Genomic DNA, 16099 nt, shown 5'->3' with positions numbered 1-16099 from the left:
GCTATTCATTGCTCATTTCAACCTAAAATTGAGAGAGCGTACCTGACCATTGTCATTCCTAAAATATATATTGCCATTGTAGCAAGGTCACAAAACAGTAAATGTAGTCTTTTGTGACCTCCCTGCACGTTCATTGCATCGTGAAACGCATAAGTGCAAGAAATAAATCTTGAACATAAAATGAAAACTTGACATAAAATGTTAAATAATATAATGAATGATATAAAATATTGAATAAACTTGAACTCGTATATTCTCTTTACTCATCATCAGTGATCTTCATTACAAAAGCATATTGTGTTAAACTTTTTCGTTTGCGTTTCACAGAGTGGGTACACGAGGGCCAAAATGACAAAATCACATCTGTTTCAAGCTCCAAATAGTCCTGTTGCAATTTGAAGACCATACGTGGAGCTGCATTTTTTTTGAACATGCTCCACATAATAAGCATGACAAAGTCAGCACTGGATAGCAGGACCCCGTCCCCAAGCAGCTTTTCTCACGCTGCAGTTGTATTCAACAAAAGCATGTGAGTGTTGGAGAAGGACATTCAGTTTGGCACAACCGCGCCTGCAAATAATCATAACAAATAAAGGAAGAAGCAAACAAACATAGAAGGACCGTACTTCAAAAAGAGATAAGTCCTGTGTCTCAAGGAGGTGTTACCACTTTCTAAGTAACTTAATTGATTAAGCTTACATCACTACCTGATTAACTGTCCTAACGAGTGTGATCTAATTGCGTGAAGTAATTATTTGGGCTGCTTCGGTGTGTCCATATTTGCGAGGCAAAGCACCGCTGTCGTTTACTAAAAGACTCTTTCTAAGGCGATGCTTGATATAAACCATACTAAACGCATACACGGCTAAAACAACGGCTGAGAGTCTACAGAACGATATCTTTCTGTCATGCGAGTATATCTTTTCCCGGACCGTTCGTGACGGAAAATTTTTTGTCCAGAACGCAGCACAGGATATTATATACATGGTTGTTGTTAACCTCACATAGTTTCTTATTGAAATATTGGCTGGGAAACGTGCTGTAGTACAATTCCCAGCGCTGCACTGCAGTGCCAGTCTAGTTTCGGAATGCAAAACATAACGTTATTAAGAATCGAAAAGCAGGGCACCTGCGAAACACTGTTAGGATACATCAGTATACTGGCACCTTACAAAATCGCGTGACGACAAACAGTGATCAACGCCTGTAGCGCAATAAATACAATCTCTGTTGCCTCCCATTGTTTCCAATGGGCACACACAGCGTTTTAGGGCCCACCAACATGGCGGCCCGAATGCGTACCTCTCTCCCATGAGCCCCTCTCCCATACGCGATCCAGCCTTTACAATCGAGATCAGTGCATCAAACAGTTGCAATGAACAACAAGGGCTGTCCAAGATCAGAACGCCATTGACAAATAACCTTGCAGCCAATAGTTTTATTGTTAGAATTTTTTGGCATGTTATTTGGGTCACATTGTATGTAAGAGCACATTGCTGTACATGATAAACCAGTCATTCTTTTGCTGGCCGTAGTAATTTCAAAGTGCCACCGATGAAGATTATTTCTGTGAAGCTTTACAACCACGCCTTTTTTTGCAGACCCGCTCGAATAGTGATGAGTTTTCTGGTGGAGTTAAATAGGTCTTACTGGATCAATACGATTCTGAATGCTTTTCGAATAAGAACTAACACCTAGCTAATCCATCCTGTTCCATGGTGGTGCAGCAGAGAAGAGTTCAGGGGAGCTATTCTCGTCAAAGTAATCGACCTGGGTTACAATGTGTCTCACCTATCATTGGTCGTTACCTGAAGAAGGCGTGAAGAACAGGGGTGAATGCCATGCATCTTCAACCAATAGTCGAGCCCTTGATCCTGCAATCTTCGCGCTTTATCATATCACAGCGAGGCCGCCCTTCCGCGTGTTCTCATCGGAAGCGGAAGGTTGTAGGTTGTATCATGAAACAGAAAGTTGTGCCGACGTGCAATATGTGCGCATAGAGTGCATAGCCTACAGTGTGGCGCCACTTGACTCCCAACGTGGCAAAATGTGCAATGTTTGGCAATCTATGCACATGAAGGTTATTCGACAGTGAACGGAATATCACCACATCACATTAATCATAATACACGTTTACGCCTATGCTCCATGCTTTTTCCTCCTTTTCCCCCTGTCGTTTATTTCAGTATAGCACATAGCGCCCGGATGTCGTAGGAAAGCGCGAACTTCCTATTGTTCATGCGCTAGAGACACCGGTGGACGACGGCTAGGCATACCGGCTAGAGATAAATAGGCAGAGTTTATGGGCGGAGTGTGTTCTGGTAGCTCTGTCCAACAGTTAGTGACGTAAAGTAATCAAGCTCGATTACTTTTGACGAGAATAGCTCCCCAGTTCTCCCAAGTCCCCAGGCTTAAGTTTCCCTTGGGCAAGGAAACATGGTCAAACTGGGTGAAATATTTTTTAAATCTCCCTCTTCGAGGACTTTTAGTGCGAAAACAGACAAGAGCCGTTTGAGTACCATTACCAACTCGGAAACGGAAAAGCTATCCACTGATGACTTCGCCCGGTGACATAAGCTATGAAAAGTGATCCTCAGCTGGATTGCAATGGTGCAAACCCTAGTGCATGCCTCTGCTTGTTTCAAACCTGAACACGTTCGAAAGACTAGTGCTTGTGAACTGCGACCCCACCTGCTGTAAAGGTACTGAGTGTGGTGCGGCCTACTTTGCAAATGGAACAATCACGAGCTTGCTTTAGAATTGTTGAGAAGTTGAACAGTTTCTTCTCTGCAGTGGTGATAATGAACAAACTTGATTGCAGATGCCCGGACGTCCGTAGCTGCCATAACTACAGGTGCCAATGACGAACTGCTTGATGACTCACATGAGGCAGGTCCGTATCAGAGCTAACATGTGCAGTGGTGAAGCAATATAAAGAACTGCTCACATTATAATTCTCAAATGCACTATCTATATACAGGCGCCTCAAACAGTCCTCAGGAAAGGCCTACTGCGTTTGGAACTCCAACGGTTTTGCAGTCTCTTGAAAATGCTCAGCGTCCCCGACCAGAACAGTCCGCAGCAGAAAAGGTGCTGAAAATTTGTGGTTACTGCGGATTCTCATCTACGAACTATCAGCGTTTTAGGGTGCACTGTAAAACTTGCACACCTTCTGCTCGCTCCTCATTCATTTGTCCACATTGTCATAGCAACATACGCTATGCTAAGCGTTTCAAGGAGCATGTTCTTTCTTGCCTTGCGGTGCTGTCTGTATCATCTTCATCTACATCCGCTGACACTCTGGGTTCAGAGTTACAAATAGACATATCTGATACGCGTGACAGTCAAGATGGTGCTGCTGACTTGGGCTCCGAAGGTTCTGCTGGAAATGTTCCATGCGATAACGTTGAGGCACTTCTGTCAGATCTTTGTCGCACCTTGGAGGGCCAACACCGTTCCTCAAAAAAGGCAATTGATGCAGTTGTCGAAGCTGTAACGAATATTATGGCATTTTGCAACATCCCTTGTGACCTTTCCGCACTGTCTTCCGACAAGGATAGGAAATCTGAGTACACGAAACGTGGGATTTATGTTCGGCCCAAACAGATAGTTTTACCTGATGGAAAAAAGGCATGTTATGTCCCACTCAGGGGACTGCTTTCAAACCTGCTAAAGCACCCTGAGGTATACAACTGGTTGTCAGAAAATGTGGAAAGTCCTTCTACAGGTATGCTTAGAGACTTTCATGATGGGCTGCGAGTGAAATCTCACCCAGCTCTGCTGGGCATAAAGTATAACCTCCTCAAAATGCTCCTCTACTGCGATGACATAGAGGTAGCTAACCCATTGGGAATGAAGAGAGGAAATAGGGGCAAACTGACTGTCTTTTACATTATTTTTGCAAATATGCCCCCTTTCGTACGGTCACAGGTATCAAACATATTCTTGCTTGGTGTTGGCAACTCCAAAAGCTTGAAGTCTGCAGAGGCCAAGGAAGCCCTCCTAAGGGAGTGTATACAGACCGTAAACTGTCTCTCATCAGATGGAATGACTTTTGTCACATTGAAAGGAGAAGAGCTCTTTCACGGAGCACTTATTGTACTTATGGGTGACAGCCTTGCTTGCCACAATATGGCAGGCTTCAAAGAGTCCTTTGGGCCAAATGTTCTCTTAAGTTGTCGCAGATGTAAAGTGCCCTCAACAGAATTAACAGAGTACAGCTACCACACGCAGTGCCCTCTAAGAACAGACAGGGAAATACAGAAACAAGTTGATGAGCTCAGAACAGCACCAACAGAAAACGAGCGCAGGAAGCTCTCAGCTACATTTGGTTTGAATGGTGGCTCTGTTCTAACCAGGTTTCAAAACTTTTCGCTCACAACCGACATCTTGTTTGATCCTATGCACATCCTGCTAGAAGGCATTGTTGTCAAGGAAGTCACTCTTTTCTTCAGATATTGTGTGCGTTCTGCATGCTTGTTCACACGTAAGGCTTTAAATGATCAGCTGCAGAATTTCAAATTTCATGGTAGCGTAAGTTCCAGCGATCATCCACGGGTGCTTGAGGCTGACCTTTCTTTGGTGACATCTGCAAGTGCGGCATCACTACTGATTTTGCACCTTCCATTTATAATGGATGAACTTGTACCTGAGGGTAGTCATATATCATCCCTTGTCCTCCTGAGCCAGATTGTTCAGGTGTGTTTCTCACCAGTCATGAGCGTGAACTGCTTAACTGATCTGGAAACAGCAGTCGCAGATCACAGCAGTCTGTATATCGAGTGTTATGGTGCCTCCAACTTTATTCCCAAGATGCACATGATGGTGCACTTGGTAGATCAAGTAAGGCAGTTTGGGCCATTGAAGCACCATTCAACAATGAGCTGTGAGACAACCAATGCTATTCCAAAGTCTAAGAAGTTCAGCAACTTTAAGAATTTGCCACATTCAGTTAGTGAGCTCTACCAAGTGCACTCATCTGTGAGTCTTTGGAAAGGGTCTGGTGCTCCAAAGAAAGTGTACTGCATCAAGCAAGACGCTGAGCAACCTGCCATCCCTGTTACTGTCAATGAGCAGATGGTCTCAGCAGGCCTGCCAGCAGAGCTGCTTGGGACTGATGTCACATGCATGTTTGGCACCGTTATCAATAATGTTGCTGTTAAAGCAGGGGATGTTCTTATCTGCGGTACCCCCACAGCTGATGTTAGATTTGTGAAAGTAGTGCAGATACTATGCTGTGACAGCACCAAGTACCTCTGCACTAAACTGATGATGAAAAAAGAGTTTAGACGCAAAATCAATGCGTTCGTTCTTCAACAAACAGAGCATGACGTTATCTTGTCTGCTGAAGGTCTCCTGTATCCCTGGCCATGTTTTGTATATTCAAAGAAACGTGAAGTTATTTGCATACCGAAATGCCTGCATTTTGTGCCATAGTGTAGCTCGGATGTGCTTCACATTTTTTGTTCAGTGAAATGACCCTGTATCAGTGTAAACTTTATGTGGTAAAGTCGTGGTCAGAAATGCATCACTGACATCTCTTTCTTTCTGTAGACCACCGTTCACAGCCGAAATTACCACAGTTTTCACTGATGGTGCAGCCTCTCCTAGATGAGAAATGCCTTCCCGAAAAAATGGAAAAGGTCCTCCACCAACAGCTCCAGGATGAACTGATAGATTATCTGGAGTAAGTAGAACACAGCAAAATGCCTTCTTCGATTGACATAAATATGGGCCAGCTGGTGGAATATATACATGATAGAGAAGGATAATAAAAATTTTGCGTTTACGTCGCAAGTCAACTACAGTCATAAGCGACGCCACAGTGGTCGGCCTGTGGATTAATTTTGCCCACCAGAGGGTTCTTTAACATGCGTGAAACCTCACGCATGGGACACACTGCTTAACGTCCCTTCCAAGGGCAGCGTGCATAAGTAATTCATACCCGCCGCCGAATTGCTAGCCCCCTCGGCCAGGATCAAACCTATGTCCTTGTGATTGGAAGGCCGACACTCTACCAGCCGAGCCACCAAGGCCACACACAAGGGTCCACGGCAGGGGTTCCTAAATTTCGTGATTTTCAAGCCAGAATGGGCGCCTTCTGTGAACTCCTTATGCTATGGCAGTAGAGAGAAAACACACACCTGATGGCCAGGTGGTGTTCTTTCTGTAAAGGCATTCTGCAAGTCGAAAGGTGTACTAAGTTTGCCTCCATGTTCGCAAGTTGCCGCAGCTGATGCCCCTTGGAGGTCAATAGAGCCAGTGCTCAGTGCCGGTTCGGCTATTGAGTGGGAGCGCAATATCCTGATCAGTACCAGTCAAAAAAAATTGTCGGCATATGTGAATAGTGATTTTTGATTTTGAATCAAACACGAACGAATAATGTCCAATTCGCATCGAAGGCAAATAGTTTTCGAATTGAATACGAATTATTTATGAACACCTGAAAGGTAAATTTTCTGACATGAACTACAATTCAGGGTTTTTAGTGCATAACTGCATGCTTATCTTGGGGGGTTTTTACCTGGTCCTACTTATGTGCTTGGGAACCTCAAACATTACGTTTTGAAAATATAGTGCCTCATGGGTGTACAGCATTGTGTTATTGTGACTAAGCTTTCGACTTTTTCTCCTAGTGAGAATCAACTTCTAATAAAACAGGCGCCATGGCAGCTTAGACAGCAGTACAAGGCACTTGGACGATGTCTGCTCCAATCTTATCCATATGACGTGGCCGAATGCTAAACCTGGCTCAAAAGCAGAAAGAAATACGAAACACTGCTGGGTACGCCCTAGTTTATACAGTACCGTTATTACAGTACTAAGTAGTCTGGTGCATTTCTTGCTACATGTTCCAATTTATGGTACAATACGCCATATTCTCAAGCCTCATGCTTTACACACTATTCTCTTTCAGAGTGTATTCGTACACAGACTCTCACTGAAACGCAAGATACGGAGGCTGAGGGCGAGGCGAAGCAAAAATAAGCATGCAGCAGCTGATGCTCAATCTGCTATGGTTACAGGTGCAGATGACATCGAAATTTTTGATAGCAACATGAGCTGTGATGAGGCGCTAAACGAACTGAATGTAAGTGCAGTTGACTGCTCAGTTAAGTGGCCCAGTGTATGGTGTTATAGTTATATGTTTATGCTCCTCAGTGCTGGCTGTGACATGTTCGTCTCCATTATTGATTGGTCTGTTCCATTCATTGTTAATCTGAGTTAAATCTGGTGGATAATGATGCAATGCTTAAAATGAGACTTATTGACAAGCTAAATAAGAGGACATGCTGCTGTTCCTGTAATCGTAATGACTAGAGACCAGATCTTAAGGCAAAATGCATATTTTTCCTTTGCCTCCCTATGGCACCTGCTCAGTAAATGAGTGTTAATCACAAGTTAAGAAGCATTTTAAATGCAATTTGTTAGTACCTATATTCACTTCTTGTTCCTAATGACTTCTGTATTTATGTGTATTAGTTGCACAATTAACAGTTTTATACCTTCTTATGGGTATTCTTTTTTTTATATTATTATTATTACCTGTGTAATAGGTAGATGGTGTAATGAAAGCGACACCTGTTCTGAGCTCGTAAACCACCATCTATCCATACAACGGCAGATGGACGTTCTATATGGACAGATGGTTCACACGGCTTGTTCTTCTTGAAGTGTACTTACATATACTGCTGCATAATGCATGTAGGCAGCGAGGATACCAAAATGAAGTCAGTGTTTTTCGCGTGCCGTTGCAGCAACGGTACCTGGAATGCTGACCAGGCAAACAACTGTGCCGAGCACTGTCAGGCTGTTTAGCTATTGTAAACATTTCTGGTTGGAAAGCTAGTAGGATCGTACAGCTTCGTAGCTAGGAAACAGTGTATGACTGTCACTGAATCCCACTCATGGATAATAAATCATAGAAGAGCATGCATAATGATTCAACAAATTAATCCACAGACCGAGCACTGTGGCATCGCTCATGATTCTGGTTGTCTTGTGACATAAACCATGAATTATATAAAAAAGAAAAAAACTTATGGAGGTGTCTGAGCTACAGAATCGAGCACAAAGGACATGGGAAATGAAAAGCAAAAATCCTATTGCGTTGCTTGGGTGCGGTATTTAGCACCACAGTTAAAAATATAAAGGTACCTTTCAGAAATAACTTACCATTAACTGCGTTTCGTACTGCATGCTTCACCCACTTGCAGCTCAAATTTCAGATTTACAGCCATTTTTGACTGGAACCAAGGAGCATTTCTTCTTTCCTAACTCCATTTTGGAGCTTCTTGAGTTTGCAGCTTATTGCTTTCCAAATGCGTTTCCAAAGCATCTTCCCAGCGCAGGGGTCGCATGTAAGAGGCATGTCATGACAACTGTACGAAAACCATTGTGTCCAATGTTTGTGTTCCCCCTAGGGTGGTCAATCAGGATATCCTGAATCCCAGGATTTCTCTAAGAAAATCCTGTGATTTCAGGATTTTTCGGAATATTCTGTTTCACCTCTTAGAGGAGGGGTCTGAGGCTCAAAATGAGCCATGGGCCGCATTGACCATTGCCGAGGAGCCGGAGGGCCAATTACCAGCAGCGTGCCCCCTCCTGCCACGGAAAGAAGCAATCCTCACATGTGTACTGTCAGTTATAACACGAATCCCTATCACAAACATTGAGCAAGTCAAGTGACTACCCATTAGGTACGACAGGGCTCTGTCTTTTTTTCTCTCCCATTTGTTTCTTTGTTTATCAGGGGTGTGCGTGAGGGGCAAGGAGGGTCTTTGGGATTGCAAGTTTTCTCCGCCACTGGACGCACGACCGAAGTGACATTTGACACTTGTGCGCTGCACTTCCTCTCCTAAAAGAGCGGTTTTTCATAGTCAGTAAAAGTCTCGTTAGCGAAACAAGCAACGGCCTTGATTTTCTGTGGCATATGATATTTACATGCCTAGGACACGATTTCTCGTGGAATTCATGATTGCAGAGTGACAGTGATTGGAGAACCACAGCTTTTGCTGTAGCACCTGTTTCTAACTCAAGTACCACAAAGTTTATCTCAGCTTCCCGTTTATAGCTCCATTCTTAAAACTGTCTGGTCAGCTTATCTTGAGACACACTGTATATGGTTATAGTGGTAGAGGGAAGTGTGGGCAATGTAGCTGGTGCAGCAAGGATACATCCATGGATGAATACTGGAAATAGGGCTTCTTACGAATGGTACATGTTAATTGCACATGAATGGTACGAATGCTGACAGTCATTCCATGTAGCGCAGAAAGTGAATGGACATTTTGTGGACAGGACGAATGGACAGGTGTCTAACGTAGAGAATTCGTTCCCCATGTATTTTCAGTGGAACAGCACAGGTGCAGTGATTGTTAATAAGGAGTTGTTAGAGATACAGAGGTACCGACTTCAAAAGTTTTGCTGTACTAAAAACAGCTGCTCAGCATCTGTAATTAAGAGGCTAAGATGCACGGAAGCACTGCAGATTTTGAACATCAAACAGTGAATCTCAACCTGCCTCGTCTGCAACAGCTGTTGCGACTGTCATATGATCTAAGGAAGCTGGAATTCCCTGAAAAACTGCCGTCCTACTTCCTAAATGAGGATGTGGTATGTAGCTTAGTGGCATGGAGGCCACACATATGTTGTACAGTCGCACACAAAGCATGATCACTCCCATATGTACAATGGATCTGTTCCAGCTCAGCTTTGAGGCTGAACTTCGGTTTCAGCTCCAAATGGGAGAAATGGTGGAGAAGCTGAACAGCATTCGTCAACACTTCACTATGCGACATGGTGGAGAGACCTTTGCAGATGTAGATTCTTACCTGCGCTCTAAAAAGTGTAAAGCTGCACTTATTACACTGGTAAGTGACGTTGCTGTGTGATAACTCGGGCTTTCCTTTCATATTGTCTTCAGGCTTAAAGTTTCCGCCTGTCATGAGACTTCTCACGTGTCCGTGTACTTTTCTGTTTTCTTTTTTTTCGACTTTGGGAGGTAAAAATCGGGCGAATAACTTCATTCCGAAAATTCATGCAAATTTGGGTGGAAAAATTGCCATCGGACTGAATTCGGGTATAAATCATCTTGCTTTATTGTAGAATAAACATTTGTTGTACCGTTTATCCAGAGGATCAGGAGTCAAGGTCAGTGACATATTTTGTGAAAAACTAGTATGTCATTGCCTTGTGGTGCATAGCTTAAGTGTGGGTTTGCAGGTAGAAGTCGGTTTACCCTGAACAGGTGAATCTTGATTCGGATGCAGATTTGGGGAAAAATCAGGTTTAACCCTAAAACTTCAGAGTCCAGTCATAATTAGGTCCCTCTGATTTTCTCTAAGGCTGTGCCTGCCACAGCAAAGAACAAGGCTCATGCAGAGTACCACGGGGAAAACGAGATCATTTGGTTCTCCGTTTTGAAAATGGAATATTGTAATTTTACTTGCTCAGGAGCACAACAGTTATTAAGTAGATATGTAAAATAACAGTGGTGCACCTGCAGTGAATTCCGAGGTAACATTAAGTCGGCTGCTGCCTGGAGCATATGCTAGTGGTCAAAGTGTATCAACGTGTACCAAGGATGTGAACTTTTCTGCAATGACTCAAAACTGCTTTGGAAATCTTCTGGTCTGATTGCCTTGGTGGAAGTCAGTTTATTTGCACAGAATATTTGCACTGCAATGCCCTGCCTAAATACCAGAAAACAAGTGAATGGGAGGGGAAGGAATCTAGAAGCTGGTGACATCCATGACGAAAAACCCGAGACTGGGAAAAAGGACGAAAAACAGACGACACAACATCAAGTCTAAAGCAGTTTTTAAAAACAACCCGGACACCTTTTAGACTTGATGCTCTCTGTCCTTTCCAGAAGCGTTACAAAGTTTGTAAATCGCATAAAAATAGCTATGTACAATGCCAGTCAAATGTGGTGTATCAGATACCTCTCGCTTGCGGTTTTTGCTATATCGGCCAAACGAAACGTTGCTTGAATGACAGGCTCCGGGAGCACGCTTCGAAGGTGAAAAATGAGGACCAGTCGTCGGAATTTGCAAAGCATCTCAAAGTTTGCTTTAATTGTTCTCCCATATGGGAAGAGACCTTTGTCAAGGCCAGGGAGACCGACCTCAGTCGGAGGCTTTTGAGAGAAACGTTGTCAATTTTGGGGGCTGGGAACTGTGTCAGCAAAGCGTCTGTGACCTTCGGCCCTGCTTTGGCGAGCCTTTTGCACTGTCCCTCCTCCCCCACCTGATGTTGTTAAAAGTGTGCGGTTGTCGATTAAACTTTAGCTGTGTTCGAGACTTTGTGTTGTGTCGTCTGCTTTTCGTCCTTTTTCCCAGTCTCGGGTTTTTCGTCATGGATCTTAGCCACCAGCTCGCTTGCTTTTTAACCATTTTATCTGGAGACATGACAGACTTGCATGACATTGAAGAGAAGCCATTCATGTCACAAGCACCAATTCACCATACATTGATACCAGTTTGCCTGCATTCTCTTTTGTCACATTTCCATAGAGTAGCAACATATGTCTTCATAATTTTCGAACTTGTGTTCACCAACAAACAGGACGACCCAAAAGATCAACGTGTCCCTGGTCCCAAGTTGTTTTTTGCTTCCAAGAAAGAAATTCACACAAGGCACGAAGTGGTGACCCTCAGCAGCGGTCCTTCTATGGAGAAAGCTCTTGTAGTGCTTTTGTGCATATACTATATCAAGAACCTCAGCTACCCGCAAGCCTTTGGACAGACCTTGGGTCTTCTTCAAACTCTCCTGGTCAAAGACTCCTATTTTGATCCCGCTATGCAAACAAAACGTCTTGCTGATCTTTTGAAAGAGATGGGCATGTCTTGCCAGGAATCTCAAAGAGCACAGAGTTTGCTTTCACTTATGCAATAGCATGGACGCATTGATGTGAAAATGTTTATCGAACTGGACAATACTTTTTTTTTGCTCTTACCGTCCCAAACAAAAAACGGCATTGTCAGTGGAGGGCCACTTGAAGCGTGCACTTTATCAACGGCTTTTCTGGCGTGAACAGAAGTTGCAAGGAACATTCTATTTTAACTGAATATCATAGGTACTGCATCCAAGGCAGGCGACTCTCACCACTCTTCCGTGGGTCTACAACGTTGCATGTCCTCTGTTAAAAACTGCACCAGAAACTGAGCAGAAAACAGGCAGAGTAAGCACTGCTGTACCTGTTATTTATTTCGGTGGCCGTTCCTAGGACATTGTGTTCCGTCAGGAATGCTGGTGTTAAAAGTGCCTATTGTCTTTGTTCATTTCCCTGCCACGTTGGTATTCTGTGATATCGGTTCCTATCTAGTACAAGTTTTTATATTATTTATGACTGTGCACAGGTCTGCACAGAAAGATGCTCAGTGGTCATTATCTATTGTTTTGTATGCTAGTCAATTTCAATATTTGTGAAATACAAATATTGCAGTGTACGGTGAGCTCCCAATGAGTGAAATTAAACAGTCAGTATCAGATTTGTTTTACTTAAGCAGCAATTCAATTCACGCAGTGCAGTTTACAGTAGAATTATGATTCATGAAGTGACAGGAAAGTATCAGGGGGGAGCTGATATTGCTCAGAGACTGTTGTTTGTTGGTGCACCTTCCCGAGCTTCGCCATCGTGTCTAAAGGGCGGGTAGACCTGCAGTTTTAGTAATGCCTCTGATGAGGACAGTGGCCCGCCAAAGAAGAGTCGTTGTTCAAAATTCTCTCTGCCCCCTTCCGAACTGCCCTTCATTTTGCATTTCACTGGAATCGCCGTTGTAGAGGACGGTGGTCTTCCTCTACATGAGCCCCGACCGGCGATGATGGTATGCCACGGAGCGGCGATGACCGTCGCCTATCTCCATGGCCGCGCCGGTGGAACTGAGGCAGGTGCTTCAGGCGCGTGGGCATCTTCGTCATTGTCCACGGCCCGCTACAGGGCTCCCCCCTCAGACGCGGAGCGGCGATAAGAAAGATGGAAGAATCAAGTCTATACCGGAGGGAGAGAGCGAGGGCGGCCGTGGATGACGTGCACTACAGGACGAATTCGTGGGACGGCACAATACCCGTTGCGTGAAGCTCTCGATGAGCGAGGCCAATGAAGGGCGAATCGTTGGGCGTGAGAGTCGTGGCCTGGGGTGCCGCAACCGGCACGGGAGCGTGAGCTCATAGGGTCCCAGGAAGTGATGCTGCGTACCCGTGAGGATTGCCGTGAAGACTGCAGAGACGCTGGCTAATGCGGGCCGTGGCGTCGGCGGCCGCGACTGCCGAAACCAGCAGGCGAGCACTTTGCTCTGTTGTCGCGGCCGGCTGCGAATGTGCGTCGAGAGGCGGAAGGGAAGTGGCGGGTAGTGAGTGTGCCGGGGTCCGTGCACAGCGCAAGGCGGTCCCCGGGATCCGTAAAGCGATGGTTGGTTAGAGGACCGCATGACCAGTGACCGGTTGGAGCGTTGCATGGTCGTCCGAATGGGTACCGTGGAGGGGGGCAGTACGTGAGCGTCGGCGCGTCAGTCGACAGGAGAAGGGCAGTCGTGATGCTGTCGTCGTGAGCCGGACGGTGAAATGCTGCACGGCTGCAGAGGTGGGCGGGCCGTGCTGGACGGTGAGGCCGCAGACGGAAAGGCGCCGGGTACGTGAACGGCGGGGTTTGCAGGCGGTGGGTCCATGTATAGGGCGCTGTGGTAGTGCTCGTCGAAGGCGTCATCAGGAATTTGGGATAGTAAAGAGCCGAATTGCTCCGAACACGGTGTTCGTTGTTCGGGTCACCAAATGTACCCCCCTACATGAGCTCCGACCGGCGATGATGGTATGCCACGGAGAGGCGTTGACGGTGGCCTATCTCCATGGCCGCGCCGGTGGAACTGAGGCAGGTGCTTCAGGCGCGTGGCCATCGTCGTCGTTGTCCACGGCCCGCTACAGGGCTCCCCCCTCAGACGCGGAGCGGCGATAAGAAAGATGGAAGAATCGCGTCTATACCGGAGGGAGAGAGCGAGAGCGGCCGTGGATGACGTGCACTACAGGACGAATTCGTGGGACCGCTTTCCTCGACCTTTTCTGTTACCATTTGTGGCAAATAAGTGTGTGTTAAGCACAAATTCTTACTTGTTTTCATTTACTTAGAGAGAGTTTTCTGCAATCGTTGTCTTACAGTTCCCTTTAAGCCATAATTTTAACCTGCACCCCAAAAGGCATCAGACTGTCTAATTTCGCTCGGATTATGCAGAATGTTCATGTGTTCGAGTCACTATAGTCGTAGTATTGAATCCCTACTAGCGTAACATATTGCAGCATCTGTAAAGTTTGAGCGCAATGTCATGCGAGTACTATTTCTCAGTGTTTTGTACTGCTTCCTTTCAATTCTTTGTGGTCTTATCTTTTTGGTCCTTCAGCATCCCCTTGTGAGGGTGTGAGGGTAGACGAAATACATGTTAGGTTAATCGGCAGCATTCGAATTTTGCTTTGTGATATATACGGTGATGTGTTTTCAGCCATTTCGTCACCACCAAGAGGAAACCATGTAGGTGGACTGGAGGTTGTACAGTGGCATGTTATCAACGTTAAAATAAACACAGAAAAAAAGGTTAAAATTTACATCTAGTTCATTGCTGTAAACAAGGAATTCAAGCTAATTGTAAGTAGCTCGAATTCCTTGTTGCTTGTGCGCAAAATACAATTATGGTGCGACACCAAGCATGAAAAATCAAACTGCCCTTGGACTAGTTTTCCTTTGTAAATACTTGGACAGACAAGAACAAACATTTTCCCCACTATAGGAACTAGTGATGACTAACAAAATGTGCCTTATGATGGTTGTGACTGTGTGTTGGCTCTCGGCATGCTTTTCTGAAGCCGAGCTTGTTTGCATTTGACGGTCTCTGTCATCTTCAAGAAACCAAAGAAAACATCTAAATCTGCTCTTTACTTTACATCAAACCAAATCAGGCCTAAACAGTTTTGAATTCCTCCTGCAATGGAGGTTATTGGCAAATAAGTGGTCATATTCGAGTGTGCTGACTTTTTTTATTCTTAGTGTGGGTCGAGAGGCAACGGCTTAGCAGTTCGGCTTCCGGTTCGAAAGCGCTCATTATCTACAACGCACTTGCGAGGCGACGAAGTGAACAGACGCGCCATCGCCACCATCATCATCACCTTGGGCGAGAAAGGAAGATGGGTGGGCATGAAGTAGTCAGTTGTTGAAGGTAAGCAGCCGAACAAGGGAAGCACGGATTGTCAGATCTTTTAATTTGAGGAGCCATTGACTGTTTTCAATGTTCTGACTGACAATCCATATTACGCCTCACGCAGCTGACACGACAGTGCCCAGGGAGCCAGGTAAGTTAATTGTGGCATGTGTTGCGGCCCGTCTTAATACTTTTTTTTTCTGCCTTCCTGCAGCAAATTGGCAAGCGGATTGGCTAACCAAGTTCTTGCTCTTTGTTGGTGTGACAATTTGGAAACGAACAGCGACGGGATGACGAACAAACTTTCTTGAGTGAAACGGTATTCCAGGCGACCAGTTCTTTTTCATACGTCGTATGGGAGAAGTACGTCGTTCGTGTTTCCGGCCAAATTTCAGGTTTCTTCTAATCTGAAGTGTGTGGTGCAGTGACTACCCCGTTCATATCCTGTACATATCGCTGATCTTCAGTGTGACGACATGCATACTTCGGTGACGTTTGTGGGTGTCACGATGTGACTTTGTTGCGGCTGTGATCTGAGTGCACGTTGTTGTGAAAGCATTTGTCTGCGCAGTTGTTCGTTGAATGACGTTGGATACCGAATTCAAGGTATGTGATTTGTCAATAAAATAGGTGTTTGCAAAGCACAGTGTCTGTGTTAGCGTCTGTGTGTCTATCAGCGACGGGACGAACGTAGCCGACAGGGTGTTATTTCCCGCCCTCGTACAAGTGATCGTTGGTTGCTGCACTTCCTGAAATGGCATGTTCGAGCAGGGCCCATGCAAACGATGTTTGCTTTGCCTTTGCCTTGCTCGTCGTGCCAATTCAGGTTCCCCACCAAACGAAAATTAATTGTGGTACCTCATGTGTACCCCGTGCAGAATCCGGTTCACTGTACCTGCTAACCAGTGGTCCTG

General features: G+C 45.2%; 1 long non-coding RNA gene across 1 annotated transcript; it reads left to right on the top strand.

The window, feature by feature from the left end:
* The first annotated feature begins 15183 nt into the window (after positions 1 to 15183).
* Positions 15184 to 15823, top strand: LOC135373075 (uncharacterized). Its single transcript, XR_010416262.1, has 3 exons — positions 15184 to 15203; positions 15310 to 15336; positions 15400 to 15823. It is a non-coding gene; the product is annotated as an uncharacterized LOC135373075 (long non-coding RNA).
* The last annotated feature ends 276 nt before the right edge of the window (positions 15824 to 16099 follow it).

The sequence above is a fragment of the Ornithodoros turicata genome, unplaced genomic scaffold (genome assembly GCF_037126465.1).
Source record: "Ornithodoros turicata isolate Travis unplaced genomic scaffold, ASM3712646v1 Chromosome20, whole genome shotgun sequence".
Classification (NCBI taxonomy): Eukaryota; Metazoa; Arthropoda; class Arachnida; order Ixodida; family Argasidae; genus Ornithodoros; species Ornithodoros turicata.
The sequence above is the reverse complement of the archived record's forward strand: the minus strand, read 5'-3'. Positions and strand labels throughout refer to the sequence as shown.